The sequence below is a fragment of the Arachis ipaensis genome, chromosome B1, assembly GCF_059453495.1.
Source record: "Arachis ipaensis isolate K30076 ecotype BB chromosome B1, ASM5945349v1, whole genome shotgun sequence".
Taxonomy (NCBI): Eukaryota; Viridiplantae; Streptophyta; class Magnoliopsida; order Fabales; family Fabaceae; genus Arachis; species Arachis ipaensis.
In genome coordinates this window covers 85,671,875-85,690,771 of record NC_142436.1, presented here as the reverse complement: position 1 = coordinate 85,690,771, position 18,897 = coordinate 85,671,875, and the positions used below count along the sequence as shown (strand labels likewise).

Here is an 18,897-nt window from a genome sequence, read left to right as displayed (position 1 = left end):
AAAAACTTTGGATAGGATTTTTTAATTTTGAAATTTCAGAACTAAGATAAGATAAAATAGAATTTTTAAAATAAAAATCTGAATTTTTAAATGGAATTTTGAAAATTCAATTAAATAAATAGAAAAGATATTTTTTGAATTTAATGAGGAAAGAGAAAAACAATAAGATGATACCAAAGTTAGAATTTTCAGATCAAAACAAAGAAAGCAAACAGGAAAACTTTGAGTGTCAAGATGAACACCAAAAACAAATTTTAAAAATTTTAAGAAAATAGAAACACAAAGGACACCAAACTTAAAAATTTTTGTATTTTGGACACTAATAATTCGAAAATGTATAAGATAAACAGCAACAAATATCAAACAAGAAATTTTAAGGATCAAATAAGAAAAATTATCAAGAACAATTTGAAGATCAATAAGGAATTAAGAACATGTAATTCAAAAAAATTGAAAGAAAAATAAAAACATGAAATTGACATCAAACTTAAAACATGAAACTAAACTCAAACAGAAGACTAAATTATGAAGTTATTGGTTTAAAAATTTTTTTTTCCGAAAATAATTTAGGAAAAGAAAATAAGGATTCTAAAATTTTAACCAAAAACAATAATAGAAGACTCTAAACCAAAAATTTTTTCCTAATCTAAGCAACAAAATAAATCGTCAGTTGTCCAAACTCGAACAATTCCCGGCAACGGCGCCAAAAATTTGGTGCACGAAATTGCAAATCACACTTTTTACAACTCCGCACAACTAACCAGCAAGTGCACTGGGTCGTCCAGGTAATACCTTACGTGAGTAAGGGTCGATCCCACAGAGATTGTCGGCTTGAAGCAAGCTATGGTTATTTCGTAACTCTTAGTCAGGAAATTAGTAATAAAAATAATTGTGTTTATGAAGAATAAATAACATAAATTAAATGGTACTTGAAATTTAATAACGAGAAACAGGTTGAGGTTTCGAAGATGCTTTGTCATCTAAATCTCTGCTTTCCTACTGTCTTCTTCTCCAAACACGCACAGCTCTTTCCATGGCAGGCTGTATGATCCTCTCGGATAAAAAATACCAAGCGCTGTCACCGGAAGGCTAATCATCTATCGGTTTCCACTAACGTCAGAATAGGACCCTTGTCCTTTTGTACACTGTCACTGCCCCAACATTCGCAGGTTTGAAGCTCGTCACAGTCATCCCCTTTCAGATCCTACTCGGAATACCACGGACAAGGTTTAGACTTTCTGGATCCCAGGAATGCTGCCAATTGGTTCTAGCCTATACCACGAAGGTTCTAACATCCGGATTCGGTCCATGGATCAGAGTCCCAAGAGATACACACTCAAGCTATCGTCCAATGACTACGTTGAGCTCAAATAGAACGGGAGTGGTTTTCAAGCACGCATTCATAGATGTGAGAATAATGATAAGTGTCACGGATCATCATCTTCTCCGGATTGAAGTACGAATGAGTATCTTAGAATAGAATCAAGCATGATTGAATGGAAAACAGTAGTAATTGCATTAATCCATTGAAACACAGCAGAGCTCCTCACCCCCAACCATGGGGTTTAGAGACTCATGCCGTCAGAAATACAATATGAAGTGTAAAAATGTCATAAGGTCCTGAATGAATCTCTAAAAGTAGTTTTTATACTAGACTAGTAACCTAGGTTTACAGAAAATGAGTAACTAAGTGCAGATAGTGCAGAATTCCACTTTTGGGACCCACTTGGTGTGTATCTGGGCTGAGCTTTCAAGCTTTCACGTTCATATGCCCAAAGTTGGCGTTAAACACCACCCCAAGTGCCAGAATGGGCGTTTAACGCCGAAAAAGGTGCCAGTTCTGGCGTTTTACGCCAAACAGTTTTAGGCTGACTTTGGACGCTGGTTTGGGCTATCAAATCTCGGGCAAAGTATGAACTACTATACATTGATGGAAAGCCCAGGATGTCTACTTTTTAACGCAATTGAGAGCGCACCAATTGGGCTTTTGTAGCTCCAGAAAATCCACTTCGAGTGGAGGAGGGTCAGAATCCAACAGCATCTGCAGTCCTTTTGCAGCCTCTGAATCAGATTTTTGCTCAGGTCCCTCAATTTCAGCTAGAAAATACCTGAAATTACAGAAAAATACATGAACTCATAGTAAAGCCTAGAAATATTATTTTTGAATAAAAAATAATAAAAATATAATAAAAAGTAACTAAATTATACTAAAAGCTACTTAAAAACACTGCCAAAAAGGGTATAAATTATCCGCTCATCATTGCGCTTGCGCATTCATGTCTAAACTTCAAATCTTCAATTTATTCCATGTTCCTTCCATTCATGCATGCTTCCTTTGTGCACAAAATTGTGATCATCAATGGCGCCATCAACATGGTACGCTCAATTGTAATCTCAACTTTTTTTCACAACTTCGCACAACTAACCAGCAAGTGCACTGGGTCGTCCAAGTAATAAACCTTACGCGAGTAAGGGTTGATCCCACGGAGATTGTTGGTATGAAGCAAGCTATGGTCATCTTGTAAATCTCAGTCAGGCGGATATAGAATGGTTATGGAGTTTTCGAAAATAAATAATAAAATAGGGATAGAAATACTTATGTAAATCCTTGGTGAGAATTTCAGATAAATGCATGGAGATGCTTTCGTCCCTCTAAACCTCTGCTTTCCTGCTGTCTTCATCCAATCAGTCTTACTCCTTTCTATGGCTGGCTTTATGTAAGGACATCACCGTTGTCAATGGCTACTTTTGATCCTCTCTGGAAAATGGTCCGATGCGCTGTCACTGCATGGCTAATCGTCTGGAGGCGTCACCCTTGCCAATGGCTGCATCCTATCCTCTTGTGAAAATGGTCCAAATGCTCTGTCACAGCACGGCTAATCATCTGAGGTTCTCGATCATACTGGAATAGGATTCACCCTCCTTTTGCGTCTGTCACTACGCCCAGCACTCGCGAGTTTGAAGTTCGTCACAGTCATTCAATCCCAGAGTCCTACTCGGAATACCAAAGACAAGGTTTAGACTTTTCGGACTCTCATGAATGCCGACATCAATCTAGCTTACACCACGAAGATTCTGATTAAGAGATCCAAGAGATACTCATTCAATCTAAGGTAGAACGGAAGTGGTTGTCAGGCGCACGTTCATAGGGAATGATGATGATTGTCACGTTCATCACATTCAGGTTGAAGTGTGAATGAATATCTTAGAAGCGGAACAAGTTGAATTGAATAGAAAACAGTAGTACTTTGCATTAATCTTTGAGGAACAGCAGAGCTCCACACCTTAATCTATGGAGTGTAGAAACTCTACCGTTGAAAATACATAAGTGAAAGGTCCAGGCATGGCCGAATGGCCAGCCCCCAAAACGAGATCACAGGATCAAAAATACAATCCAGGATGTCTAATACAATAGTAAAAAGTCCTATTTATAATAAACTAGCTACTAGGGTTTACAAAAGTAAGTAATTGATGCATAAATCCACTTCCGGGGCCCACTTGGTGTGTGCTTGGGCTGAGCTTGAATGTTACACGTGCAGAGGCTCTTTCTGAAGTTGAACACTAGGTTGTAACGTATTTCTGGCGTTCAACTCTGGTTTGTGACTTGTTTCTGGCGTTTAACTCCAGACAGCAGCATAGAACTGGCGTTCAACACCCTTTTATGTCGTCTAAACTCGGTCAAAGTACGGACTATTATACATTGCTGGAAAGCCCTAGAAGTCTACTTTCCAACGCAATTAGAAGCGCGTCATTTTGAGTTCTGTAGCTCCAGAAAATACACTTTGAGTGCAGGAAGGTCAAAATCCAACAGCATCAGCAGTCCTTCTTCAACCTCTGAATCTGATTTTTGCTCAAGTCCCTCAATTTCAGCCAGAAAATACCTGAAATCACAGAAAAACACACAAACTCATAGTAAAGTCCAGAAATGTGAATTTAACATAAAAACTAATGAAAACATCCCTAAAAGTAACTAAATTCTACTAAAAACATACTAAAAACAATGCCAAAAAGCGTATAAATTATCCGCTCATCACAACACCAAACTTAAATTGTTACTTGTCTCCAAGCAACTGAAAATCAAATAGGATAAAAAGAAGAGAATATACTATAAATTCCAAACTATCAATGAAACATAGCTCCAATCGGATGAGCGGGACTTGTAGCTTTTTGCCTCTTGAATAGTTTTGGCATCTCACTTTATCCATTGAAGTTCAGAATGATTGGCATCTATAGGAACCCAGAGTTCAGATAGTGTTATTGATGCTCCTAGTTCAGTATGATGATTCTTGAACACAGCTATTTTATGAGTCTTGGCCGTGGACCTAAGCACTTTGTTTTCCAGTATTACCACCGGATACATAAATGCCACACACACATAATTGGGTGAACCTTTTCAGATTGTGACTCAGCTTTGCTAAAGTCCCCAATTAGAGGTCTCCAGGGTTCTTAAGCACACTCTGTTTTTGCTTTGGACCTTTACTTTAACCGCTCAGTCTCAAGTTTTCACTTGACACCTTCACGCCACAAGCACATGGTTAGGGACAGCTTGGTTTAGCCGCTTAGGCCAGGATTTTATTCCTTTAGGCCCTCCTATCCACTGATGCTCAAAGCCTTGGGATCCTTTTTATTTACCCTTGCCTTTTGGTTTTAAGGGTTATTGGCTTTTTGCTCTTGCCTCTTGGTTTTAAGAGCTTTTGGCTTTTTCTGCTTGCTTTTTCTTTTTCTTTCTATTTTTTTTCGCCATTTTTTTTCTTTTTTTTTTCTGCAAGCTTTGTTCTTTGCTGCTTTTTCTTGCTTCAAGAATCATTTTTTATGATTTTTCAGATTATCAAATATCATGTCTCCTTGTCATCATTCTTTCAAGAGCCAACATATTTAACATTCATGAACAACAACTTCAAAAGACATATGCACTGTTCAAGCATACATTCAGAAAACAAGAAGTATTGTCACCACATCAATATAATTAAACTAAGTTCAAGGATAAATTCGAAACTCATGTACTTCTTGTTCTTTTGAATTAAAACAGTTTTCACTTAAGAGAGGTGATGGATTCATAGGACATTCATAACTTTAAGACATAGTTACTAACTACTAATGATCATGTAATAAGACACAAACATAGATAAGCACTTAACATAGAAAACAAAAAACAGAGAATGTAAGAGCAAGGAATGAGTCCACCTTAGTGATGGTGGCGTTTCCTTCTTGAGGAACCAATGATGTCCTTGAGCTCTTCTATGTCTCTTCCTTGTCTTTGTTGCTCCTCCCTCATTGCTTTTTGATCTTCTCTAATTTCATGAAGGATGATGGAGTGCTCTTGATGTTCCACCCTTAATTGTCCCATGTTGGAACTTAATTCTCCTAGGGAGGTGTTGATTTGCTCCCAATAGTTTTGTGGAGGAAGATGCATTTGAGGCATCTCTGGGATCTCATGGTGATAAGCTTCATGCGTCTCTTGAGATCCATGAATGGGCTCTCTTGCTTGCTCCATCCTTTTCTTAGTGATGGGCTTCTCTTCCTCAATGGGAATGTCTCCTTCTATGAAAGCTCCAACTAAGTAACATAGATGGCAAATAAGATGAGGAAAAGCTAGCCTTGCCCAGGGAGAGGACTTTTCGGCTATTTTGTAGAGTTCAAGGGAGATGACTTCATGAACTTCTACTTCCTCACCAATCATGATGCTATGAATCATGATGGCCCGATCCACAGTAACTTCAGATCGGTTGCTAGTGGGGATGATGAAGCGTTGGATGAACTCCAACCATCCTCTAGCCACAGGCTTGAGGTCCAGTCTTCTTAATTGAACCGGCTTGCCTTTGGAGTCAATCTTCCATTGAGCTCCTTCCACACATATGTCCATGAGGACTTGGTCCAGCCTTTGATTAAAGTTGACCCTTCTAGTGTAGGGGCGTGCATCTCCTTGCATCATAGGCAAGTTAAACGCCAACCTCACATTTTCCAGGCTAAAATCTAAGTATTTCCCCCGAACCATGGTGAGATAATTCTTTGGGTCCGGGTTCTTACTTTGATCATGGTTCCTAGTGATCCATGCATTGGCATAGAACTCTTGAACCATTAGGATGCCGACTTGTTGGATGGGTTTTGTTAGAACTTCCCAACCTCTTCTTTGGATTTCATGTCAGATCTCCGGATACTCATTCTTCTTAAGCTTGAAATGGACCTCAGGGATCACCTTCTTCTTAGCCACAACATCATAGAAGTGGTCTTGATGAGCTTTGGAGATGAATCTTTCCATCTCCCATGACTCGGAGGTGGAAGCTTTTGTCTTCCCTTTCCCTTTTCTAGAGGATTCTCCGGTCTTAAGTGCCATCAATGGTAATGGAAAAACAAAAAGCTTATGCTTTTACCACACCAAACTTAAAATATTGCTCGCCCTCGAGCAAGAGAAGAAAGAAGAGATGAAGAAGAAGAAGAAATGGAGGAGAGGGAGAGAGGTTTGTGTTTCGGTCAAGAAGGGGAAGAGAGGGTTGTGTTGTGTGAATTTGAAGAAGAATGGAGGGCTATATATAGGGAAGGGAGGGGGGTAAGGTTTCGGCCATATAGGGTGGGTTTGGGTGGGAAATTGATTTTGAATTTTGAAGGTAGGTGGTGTTTATGAGGTAGGTTTATGGGGAAGAGTGGATGGATGTGAGTGGTGAAGTGGTGATAGGGAAGAGAGATTGAGGTGATTGGTGAAGAGTTTTGGGGAAGAGTGTTTATGGGATTGTGTGAAAGAGGGGTGGGAAGAAGTGAGTGGAGGTAGCTGGGGATCCTGTGGGGTCCACAGATCCTGAGGTGATCCTGTGGGATCCACAGATCCTGAGGTGTTCAAGGATTTACAACCTTGCACCAAATTAGGCATGCAAAATGCCCTTGCACACAACTCTGGGCGTTCAGCGCCAGATTGGTGCTTGTTCTGGGCGTTGAACGCCCATTTGTTGCCCATTTCTAGCGTTAAACGCCAGAACCATGCTTGTTCTGGGCATTCAGCGCTAGCTCTTCTCCAGGGTGCAATTCTGGCGTTCAAACGCCCAGATGCTGCCCATTTTGGGTGTTCAGCGCCAGAACCATGCTCTGTTCTGGCGTTGAACGCCAGTAAGGTCTTCCTCCAGGGTGTGATTTTTCTTCTGCTATTTTTGATTCCGTTTTCAATTTTTATATTTATTTTGTGACACCACATGATCATGAACCTAATAAAACATGAAAAATAATAAAAATAGAAATTAGATAAAAATTGGGTTGCCCCCCCAACAAGCGCTTCTTTAATGTCAATAGCTTGACAGTGGGCTCTCATGGAGCCTCACAGATGTTCAGAGCATTGTTGAGACTCTCCAACACCAAACTTAGAGTTTGGATATGGGAGTTCAACACCAAACTTAGAGTTTGGTTGTGGCCTCCCAACACCAAACTTAGATTTTGACTGTGGGGGCTCTGGTTGACTCTGCAATGAGAGAAGCTTACTGTGCTTCCTCTCCATGGGTGTAGAGAGAGATCCTGGAGTTTTAAACACAAGGTTGTCCTCATTTAATTGAAGGGTCAATTCTTCTCTGTCCACATCAATCACAGCTCTTGCTGTGGCTAGGAAGGGTCTTCCAAGGATGATGAATTCATCCTCATCCTTCCCAGTATCTAGGACTATGAAATCAGCAGGGATGTAAAGGCCTTCAACCTTTACTAACACGTCCTCTACTTGTCCATAAGCCTATTTTCTTGAATTTTCTGCCATCTCTAATGAGATTTTAGTGGCTTACACCCCATAGATTCCCAGTTTCTCTATTACGGAGAGGGGCATGAGGTTTATCCCTGAACCAAGGTCACACAGAGCCTTTTCAAAGATCATGTTGCTTATGGTACAAGGTATTACGAACTTTCCAGGGTCCTGTTTCTTCTGAGGCAATCTCAGTTGATCTAGATCACTTAGTTCATTGGTGAGCAAGGGAGGTTCATCTTCCCAAGTCTCAATACCAAATAATTTGGCATTCAGCTTCATGATTGCACCAAGAAACTTGGCAGCTTACTCTTCAGTAACATCCTCATTCTCTTCAGAAGAGGAATACTCATCAGAGCTCATGAATGGCATAAGGAGGTTTAATGGAATCTCTATGGTCTCTAGACGAGTCTCAGATTCCTTTGGTTCCTCAAAGAGAAGCTCCTTATTGATCACTGGACGTCCCAGGAGGTCTTCCTCCTTGGGATTCACGTCCTCTCCTTCCTTCACAGGTTCGGCCATGGTGATTAATTCAATGGCCTTGCACTCTCCTTTTGGATTTTCTTCTGTATTGCTTGGGAGAGTACTAGGAGGGATTTCAGTGATCCTTTTACTCAGTTGGCCCACTTGTGCCTCCAAATTTCTAATGGATGACCTTGTTTCATTCATGAAACTCACAGTGGCCTTAGATAGATCAGAGACTAAGTTTGCTAAATTAGAGGTATTTTGTTCAGAGTTCTCTGTCTATTGCTGAGTGGATGATGGAAAAGGTTTACTATTGTTAAACCTATTTCTTCCACCATTATTAAAGCCTTGTTGAGGCTTTTGATCCTTCCATGAGAAATTTGGATGATTTCTCCATGATGGGTTATAGGTGTTTCCATAAGGTTCACCCATATAATTTACCTCTGCTATTGCAGGGTTTTCAAGATCATAAGCTTCTTCTTCAAAAGATGCCTCTTGAGTACTGTTGGATGCAGCTTGCATTCCATTCAGACTCTGAGAAATCATATTGACTTGCTGAGTCAATATTTTGTTCTGAGCCAATATGGCATTCAGAGTATCAATTTCAAGAACTCTCTTCTTCATAGGCGTCCCATTACTCACAGGATTCTTCTTAGAAGTGTACATGAACTGGTTATTAGCAACCATGTCAATGAGTTCTTGAGCTTCTGCAGGCATTTTCTTTAGGTGAATGGATCCACCTGCAGAAGTATCCAATGACATCTTAGCCAATTCAGATAGACCATCATAGAATATATCCAGGATGGTCCATTCTGAAAGCATGTCAGAAGGACACTTTTTGGTCAGTTGCTTGTATCTTTCCCAAGCTTCATAGAGGGATTCACCTTCTTTCTGTCTGAAGGTTTGAACATCCACTCTAAGCTTGCTCAGCTTTTGAGTAGAAAAGAACTTGGCTAAGAAAGCCGTGACCAGCTTGTCCCAAGAGTTCAGGCTATCTCTGGGTTGAGAGTCCAACCACACTCTAGCTCTGTCTCTTACAGCAAAAGGGAAAAGCATGAGCCTGTAGACTTCAGGATCTACTCCATTAGTCTTAACAGTATCATATATCTGTAAGAATTCAGTTAAGAACTGAAAAGGATCCTCAGCTGGAAGTCCATGAAACTTGCAGTTATGCTGCATCAGAGAAACTAATTGAGGTTTCAGCTCAAAATTGTTTGCTCCAATGGCAGGAATGGAGGTGCTTCTTCCATGTAAATTGGAATTAGGTGCAGTAAAGTCACCAAGCATCCTCCTTGCATTATTATTATTTTTGGCTGCCATCTCCTCTTCCTGTTCGAAAATTTCTGTAAGGTTATCTCTGGATTGTTGTAATTTAGCTTCTCTTAGTTTCCTCTTCACAGTCCTTTCAGGTTCTGGATCAGCTTCAACAAGAATGCCTTTTTCCTTGTTCCTGCTCATAAGAAAGAGAAGAGAACAAGGAAAGAAGAGGAATCCTCTATGTCACAGTAAAGAGGTTCCTTATTGTTAGTAGAAGAAGAAAAGGAATAAGGGTGAAGAAGAATGAAGAATCCAAACACAAGGGTAAGGATAGGAGCAGTGATATGAGATGAAGAGAAGTGTTAGTAGATGAATAAATAATTAGAAGGAGATGAGGGAGAAGGATTTTCGAAAATTATTTTTGAAAAAGGGTTAGTGATTTTCGAAAATAGTTTTTTGAAAAAAGGTTAGTTTTCGAAAATTAAAATAAAAAATTAAAATAATTAGTTAATTAAAAAGAAATTTTGAAAAAGAGGGAAGATATTTTCGAAAATTAGAGAGAGAAAGTTAGTTAGGTAGTTTTGAAAAAGATAAGAAACAAACAAAAAGTTAGTTAGTTAGTTGAAACAAATTTGAAAATCAATTTTGAAAAGATGAGAAGATAAGAAGTTAGAAAAGATATTTTAAAATCAAATTTTTGAAAAAGATAAGATAAGAAGATATTTTTGAAAAGATATGATTGAAATTGGTTTTGAAAAAGATTTGATTTTTAAGATCACAATTAATGACTTGATTCACAAGAAATCACAAGATATGATTCTTGAACTTAAAGTTTGAATCTTTCTTAACAAGTAAGTAACAAACTTGAAATTTTTTGAATCAAAACATTAATTGATGATGTTATTTTCGAAAATTAGGAGATAAAGATAAGAAAAATATTTTTGAAAAATATTTTTAAAATTTTCGAAAATAACTAAGAAAAATGAAAAAGATTTGATTTTTGAAAAAGATTTTGAAAAAGATAAGATTTTTAAATTGAAAATTTGATTTGGCTCATAAAAACAACTAGATTTTAAAAATTTTTGAAAAAGTCAATCCAAATTTTCGAATTTATGAGAGAAAAAGGGGAGGATATATTTTTTTATTTTTGAATTTTTATGATGAGAGAGAAAAACAACAAAAAATGATGCAATGCATGAAAATTTTGGATCAAAACAATGAATGTATGCAAGAATGCTATGAATGTCAAGATCACCAAGAACACTTTGAAGATCATGATGAACATCAAGAACTTATTTTTGAAAATTTTTATATGCAAAGAAAACATGCAAGACACCAAACTTAGAAATCTTTCATGTTTAGACTCTATGGATGCAAAAATGCACATGAAAAACAAGAAAAGATGCAAAACAAGAAAATATGAAGATCAAACAAGAAGACTTACCAAGAACAACTTGAAGATCATGAAGAACACTATGAATGCATGATTTTTTTGAAAAATGCAAGATGAACATGCAATTGACACCAAACTTTAAATCTGACTCAAGATTCAAACAAGAAATATGAAATATTTTTTATTTTAATGATTTTATGATTTTTTTTGGATTTTTCAAAAATTATTTGAAAAAGAAAAATAAGGATTCCAAAATTTTTAATATGAATTCCAAGAATCTTGCAATCTTAGTCTAAAGCTCCAATCAAAGGGTCAGGCATGGCTTAATAGCCAGTCAAGCTTTAGTATGTAACTCAGACATGACACGCCTGACATTCCCTACCCAGAAGAATTAGACATGGCTTTACAGCCAGCCAGGCTTAAACATGCTTCATGAAACACTAGAATTCATTCTTAAAAATTTTGAAGAAAAATATATTTTTGAAAGATTTTTGAAATTTTTTTTTTGAAAACAAAACAAAAAGAACATTACCTAATCTGAGCAACAAGATGAACCGTCAATTGTCCAAACTCGAACAATCCCCGGCAACGGCGCCAAAAACTTGGTGCACGAAATTGTGATCATCAATGGCGCCATCAACATGGTACGCTCAATTGTAATCTCAACTTTTTTTCACAACTTTGCACAACTAACCAGCAAGTGCACTGGGTCGTCCAAGTAATAAATCTTACGCGAGTAAGGGTCGATCCCACGGAGATTGTTGGTATGAAGCAAGCTATGGTCATCTTGTAAATCTCAGTCAGGCGGATATAGAATGGTTATGGAGTTTTCGAAAATAAATAATAAAATAGGGATAGAAATACTTATGTAAATCCTTGGTGAGAATTTCAGATAAATGCTTGGAGATGCTTTCGTCCCTCTAAACCTCTGCTTTCCTGCTGTCTTCATCCAATCAGTCTTACTCCTTTCTATGGCTGGCTTTATGTAAGGACATCACCGTTGTCAATGGCTACTTTTGATCCTCTCTGGAAAATGGTCTGATGCGCTGTCACTGCATGGCTAATCGTCTGGAGGCGTCACCCTTGCCAATGGCTGCATCCTATCCTCTTGTGAAAATAGTCCAAATGCTCTGTCACAGCACGGCTAATCTTCTGAGGTTCTCGATCATACTGGAATAGGATTCACCCTCCTTTTGCGTCTGTCACAACGCCCAGCACTCGCGAGTTTGAAGTTCGTCACAGTCATTCAATCCCAGAGTCCTACTCGGAATACCAGAGACAAGGTTTAGACTTTCCGGACTCTCATGAATGCCGCCATCAATCTAGCTTACACCACGAAGATTCTGATTAAGAGATCCAAGAGATACTCATTCAATCTAAGGTAGAACGGAAGTGGTTGTCAGGCGCACATTCATAGGGAATGATGATGATTGTCACGTTCATCACATTCAGGTTGAAGTGCGAATGAATATCTTAGAAGCGGAACAAGTTGAATTGAATAGAAAACAGTAGTACTTTGCATTAATCTTTGAGGAACAGCAGAGCTCCACACCTTAATCTATGGAGTGTAGAAACTCTACCGTTGAAAATACATAAGTGAAAGGTCCAGGCATGGCCGAATGGCCAGCCCCCAAAACGAGATCACAGGATCAAAAATACAATCCAGGATGTCTAATACAATAGTAAAAAGTCCTATTTATAATAAAATAGCTACTAGGGTTTACAGAAGTAAGTAATTGATGCATAAATCCACTTCCGGGGCCCACTTGGTGTGTGCTTGGGCTGAGCTTGAATGTTACACGTGCAGAGGCTCTTTCTGGAGTTGAACGCCAGGTTGTAACGTATTTCTGGCATTCAACTCTGGTTTGTGACTTGTTTCTGGCGTTTAACTCCAGACAGCAGCGTTGAACTGGCGTTCAACGCCCTTTTACGTCGTCTAAACTCGGTCAAAGTATGGACTATTATACATTGCTGTAAAGCCCTGAATGTCTAATTTCCAACTAAATTGGAAGCGCGCCATTTTGAGTTCTGTAGCTCCAGAAAATCCACTTTGAGTGCAGGTAGGTCAGAATCCAACAGCATCAGCAGTCCTTCTTCAACCTTTGAATCTGATTTTTGCTTAAGTCCCTCAATTTCAGCCAGAAAATACCTGAAATCACAGAAAAACACACAAACTCATAGTAAAGTCCAGAAATGTGAATTTAACATAAAAACTAATGAAAACATCCCTAAAAGTAACTAGATTCTACTAAAAACATACTAAAAACAATGCCAAAAAGCGTATAAATTATCCGCTCATCATTCCTTCACTCCTTAGCCATTTTTGCCCTATAACTTCTGAAACCACTTAACAAACAAATCAAGGCATCGAATGGTAATAGAGGAGGATCACAATATATCAATTTTGATGCAAAAGAAGCATACTTTCATCTATGAGGTAAAATGGGGAAAGGAACACAAAATCACACAGTTTTATATGAATAAGTGTGGAGGATTGGTGCACGAAATTGTGATCATCAATGGCGCCATCAACATGGTAAGCTCAATTGTAATCTCAACTTTTTATCACAACTTCGCACAACTAACCAGCAAGTGCACTGGGTCGTCCAAGTAATAAACCTTACGCGAGTAAGGGTCGAACACAAGGAGATTGTTGGTATGAAGCAAGCTATGGTCATCTTGTAAATCTCAGTCAGGCGGATATAGAATGGTTATGGAGTTTTTGAAATTAAATAATAAGTAAACATAAAACAAGGATAGAAGTACTTATGTAAATCATTGGTGAGAATTTCAGATAAGCGCATAGAGATGAATTCGTTCCTCTGAACCTCTGCTTTCCTGCTGTCTTCATCCAATCAGTCTTACTCCTTTCCATGGCTGGCTTTATGTAAGGGCATCACCGTTGTCAATGGCTACATCCCATCCTCTTGTGAAAATGGTCCAAATGCTCTGTCACAGCACGGCTAATCATCTGAGGTTCTCGATCATACTGGAATAGGATTCACCCTCCTTTTGCGTCTGTCACTACGCCCAGCCCTCGCGAGTTTGAAGCTCGTCACAGTCATTCAATCCCTGAATCCTACTCGGAATACCGCAGACAAGGTTTAGACTTTTCAGATTCTCATGAATGCCGCCATCAATCTAGCTTACACCACGAAGATTCTGATTAAGAGATCTAAGAGATAGTCATTCAATCTAAGGTAGAACGGAGGTGGTTATCAGGCACGCGTTCATAGGGAATGATGATGATTGTCACGTTCATCACATTCAGGTTGAAGTGCGAATGAATATCTTAGAAGCGGAATAAGTTGAATTGAATAGAAAAACAGTAGTACTTTGCATTAATCTTTGAGGAACAGCAGAGCTCCACACCTTAATCTATAGAGTGTAGAAACTCTACCGTTTGAAAATACATAAGTGAAGAGAGGGTAAGCATGGCCGAATGGCCAGCCCCCAAACGTTATCAATAGATCAAAATATAATCCAAAGATGATCCAAAGATGTTCAAAGATCTCTAATACAATAGTAAGAAGTCCTATTTATATAAACTAGCTACTAGGGTTTACAGAAGTAAGTAATTGATGCATAAATTCACTTTCGGGGCCCACTTGGTGTGTGCTTGGACTGAGCTTGAAGTCTACACGTGGAGAGGTCATTTTTGGAGTTGAACGCCAGCTTTTGTGGCATTTTGGGCGTTGAACTCCACTTTGCAACTTGTTTCTGGTGCTGGACGCCAGAATTGGGCAGAGAGCTGGTGTTGAACGCCAGTTTGCATCGTCTAAACTTGGGCAAAGTATAAACTATTATATATTTCTAGAAAACCCTGGATGTCTACTTTCCAACGTAATTGAAAGCGCGCCATTTTGAGTTCTGTAGCTCCAGAAAATCCACTTTAAGTGCAGGGAGGTCAGAATCCAACAGCATCAGCAGTCCTTCTTCAACCTCTGAATCTGATTTTTGCTCAAGTCCCTCAATTTCAGCCAGAAAATACCTGAAATCACAGAAAAACACACAAACTCATAGTAAAGTCCAGAAATATGAATTTAACATAAAAACTAATAAAAACATCCCTAAAAGTAACTAGATTCTACTAAAAACATACTAAAAACAATGCCAAAAAGCGTATAAATTATCCGCTCATCACAACACCAAACTTAAATTGTTGCTTGTCCCCAAGCAACTGAAAATCAAATAGGATAAAAGGAAGAGAATATACTATAAATTCCAAACTATCAATGAAACATAGCTCCAATTAAATGAGCGGGACTTGTAGCTTTTTGCCTCTTGAATAGTTTTGGCATCTCACTTTATCCATTGAGGTTCAAAATGGTTGGATTCTATAGGAACTCAGAGTTCAGATAGTGTTATCGATTCTCCTAGTTCAGTATGATGATTCTTGAACACAGCTATTTTATGAGTCTTAGTCGTGGCCCTAAGCACTTTGTTTTCCAGTATTACCACCGGATACATAAATGCCACAGACACATAATTGGGTGAACCTTTTCAGATTGTGACTCAGCTTTGCTAAAGTCCCCAATTAGAGGTGTCCAGGGTTCTTAAGCACACTCTTTTTTTGCTTTGGACCTTGACTTTAACCGCTCAGTCTCAAGTTTTCACTTGACACCTTCACGCCACAAGCACATGGTTAGGGATAGCTTGGTTTAGCCGCTTAGGCCAGGATTTTATTCCTTTAGGCCCTCCTATCCACTGATGCTCAAAGCCTTGGGATATTTTTTATTTACCCTTGCCTTTTGGTTTTAAGGGTTATTGGCTTTTTGCTCTTGCCTCTTGGTTTTAAGAGCTTTTGGCTTTTTCTGCTTGCTTTTTCTCATTTTTTATTTTTTTTCCTTTTTTTTTCTTTTTTTTCGCCTATATTTTTTTCTTTTTTTTCTGCAAGCTTTGTTCTTTGCTGCTTTTTCTTGCTTCAAGAATCATTTTTATGATTTTTCAGATTATCAAATAACATATCTCCTTGTCATCATTCTTTCAAGAGCCAACATATTTAACATTCTTAAACAACTTCAAAAGACATATGCACTATTCAAGCATTCATTTAGAAAACAAGAAGCATTGTCACCACATCAATATAATTAAACTAAGTTCAAGGATAAATTCGAAACTCATGTACTTCTTGTTCTTTTGAATTAAAACATTTTTCATTTTAAGAGAGGTGATGGATTCATAGGACATTCATAACTTTAAGACAAAGTTACTAACTACTAATGATCATGTAATGAAGACACAAACATAGATAAGCACTTAACATAGAGAAAACAAAAAAAAACAGAAAGTGAGAACAAGGAATGAGTCCACCTTAGTGATGGTGGCGTTTTCTTCTTGAGGAACCAATGATGTCCTTGAGCTCTTCTATGTCTCTTCCTTGTCTTTGTTGCTCCTCCCTTATTGTTTTTTGATCTTCTCTGATTTCATGAAGGATGATGGAGTGCTCTTGATGTTCCACCCTTAGTTGTCCCATGTTGGAACTTAATTCTCCTAGGGAGGTGTTGATTTGCTCCCAATAGTTTTGTGGAGGGAAATGCATTGGAGGCATCTCCGGGATCTCATGGTGATGAGCTTCATGTGCCTCTTGAGCTCCATGAATGGGCTCTCTTGCTTGCTCCATCCTTTTCTTAGTGATGGGCTTCTCTTCCTCAATGGGAATGTCTCCTTCTATGAAAGCTCCAGCTGAGTAGCAGAGATGGCAGATAAGATGAGGAAAAGCTAGCCTTGCCATGGGGGAGGACTTTTCGGCTATTTTGTAGAGTTCAAGGGAGATGACTTCATGAACTTCTACTTCCTCTCCAATCATGATGCTATGAATCATGATGGCCCGATCCACAGTAACTTCGGATCGGTTGCTAGTGGGGATGATGGAGCGTTGTATGAATTCTAACCATCCTCTAGCTACAGGCTTGAGGTCCAGTCTTCTTAGTTGAACCGGCTTGCCTTTGGAGTCAATCTTCCATTGAGCTCCTTCCACACATATGTCCATGAGGACTTGGTCCAACCTTTGATTAAAGTTGACCCTTCTAGTGTAGGGGCGTGCATCTTCTTGCATCATAGGCAAGTTAAACGCCAACCTCACATTTTCTGGACTAAAATCTAAGTATTTCCCCCAAACCATGGTGAGATAATTCTTTGGGTCCGGGTTCTTACTTTGATCATGGTTCCTAGTGATCCATGCATTGGCATAGAACTCTTGAACCATTAGGATGCCGACTTGTTGGATGGGTTTTGTTAGAACTTCCCAACCTCTTCTTTGGATTTCATGTCGGATCTCCAGATACTCATTCTTCTTGAGCTTGAAAGGGACCTCAGGGATCACCTTCTTCTTGGCCACAACATCATAGAAGTGGTCTTGATGAGCTTTGGAGATGAATCTTTCCATCTCCCATGACTCGGAGGTGGAAGCTTTTGTCTTCCCTTTCCCTTTTCTAGAGGATTCTCCGGTCTTAGGTGCCATCAATGGTAATGGAAAAATAAAAAGCTTATGCTTTTACCACACCAAACTTAGAATTTTGCTCGCCCTCGAGCAAGAGAAGAAAGAATAAATGAAGAAGAAGAAAATATGGAGGTGAGGGGGGAGGGGTTGTGTTTCGGCCAAGAAGAGAAGAGAGGGTTGTGTTGTGTGAAAATGAAGAAGAATGGAGGGGTTTATGTAGTGGGGGAGAGGGTGTTAGGTTCGGCCATTTAGGGTGGGGTTGGGTGGGAAATTGATTTTGAATTTGAAGGTAGGTGGAGTTTATGAGGTAGGTTTATGGGGAAGAGTGGATGGATGTGAGTGGTGAAGTGGTGATAGGAAAGAGAGATTGAGGTGATTGGTGAGGAGTTTTGGGGAAGAGTGTTTATGGGATTGTGTGAAAGAGGGGTAAGAAGAAGTGAGTGGAGGTAGGTGGGGATCCTGTGGGGTCCACAAATCCTGAGGTGTTCAAGGATTTACAACCTTGCACCAAATTGGGCATGCAAAATACCCTTGCACACAACTCTGGGCGTTCAGCGCCAGATTGGTGCTTGTTCTGGGCGTTGAATGCCCATTTGTTGCCCATTTCTGGCGTTGAACGCCAGAACCATGCTTCTTCTGGGCGTTCAGCGCCAGCTCTTCTCCAGGGTGCATTTCTGGCGTTCAAACGCCCAGATGCTGCCCATTTCTGGCGTTCAGCGCCAGAACCATCCTCTGTTCTGGCGTTGAACGCCCAAAACATGCTTCTTACTGGCGTTTAAACGCCAGTAAGGTCTTCCTCCAGGGTGTGATTTTTCTTCTGCTGTTTTTTATTCCATTTTCAATTTTTATATTTATTTTGTGACTCCACATGATCATAAACCTAATAAAACATGAAAAACAATGAAAATTAGATAAATAAACATTGGGTTGCCTCCCAACAAGCGCTTCTTTAATGTCAATAGCTTGACAGTGGGCTCTCATGGAGCCTCACAGATGTGCAGAGCTTTGTTGAGACCTTCCAACACCAAACTTAGAGTTTAGATATGGGGGTTTGACACCAAACTTAGAGTTTAGTTGTGGCCTCCCAACACCAAACTTAGAGTTTGACTGTGGGGGCTTTGTTTGATCTGCTTTGAGAGAAGCTTTTTATGCTTCCTCTCCATGGATGCAGAGAGAGATCCTTGAGTTGTAAACACAAGGTTGTCCTCATTTATTTGAAGGATCAATTCTCCTCTGTCCTCATCAATCACAGCTCTTGCTGTGGCTAGGAAAGGTCTTCCTAGGATGATGGATTCATCCTCATCCTTCCCAGTATCTAGGACTATGAAATCAGCAGGGATGTAAAGGCCTTCAACCTTTACTAACAAGTCCTCTACTTGTCCATAAGCCTGTTTTCTTGAATTGTCTGCCATCTCTAATGAGATTTTAGCAGCTTGCACCATAAAGATTCTCAGTTTCTCTATTACAGAGAGGGGCATGAGGTTTATCCCTGAACCAAGGTCACACAGAGCCTTTTCAAAGATCATGTTGCCTATGGTACAAGGTATTACGAACTTTCCAGGATCCTGTTTCTTCTGAGGCAATGTCAGTTGATCCAGATCACTTAGTTCATTGGTGAACAAGGGAGGT

At 39.3% G+C, this 18,897-nt stretch overlaps 1 non-coding gene across 1 annotated transcript; it reads left to right on the top strand.

The window, feature by feature from the left end:
- The first annotated feature begins 8,992 nt into the window (after positions 1-8,992).
- Positions 8,993-9,100, top strand: LOC148577319 (small nucleolar RNA R71). Its single transcript, XR_015903878.1, has one exon. It is a non-coding gene; the product is annotated as a small nucleolar RNA R71 (small nucleolar RNA).
- Positions 9,101-18,897: the final 9,797 nt, after the last annotated feature.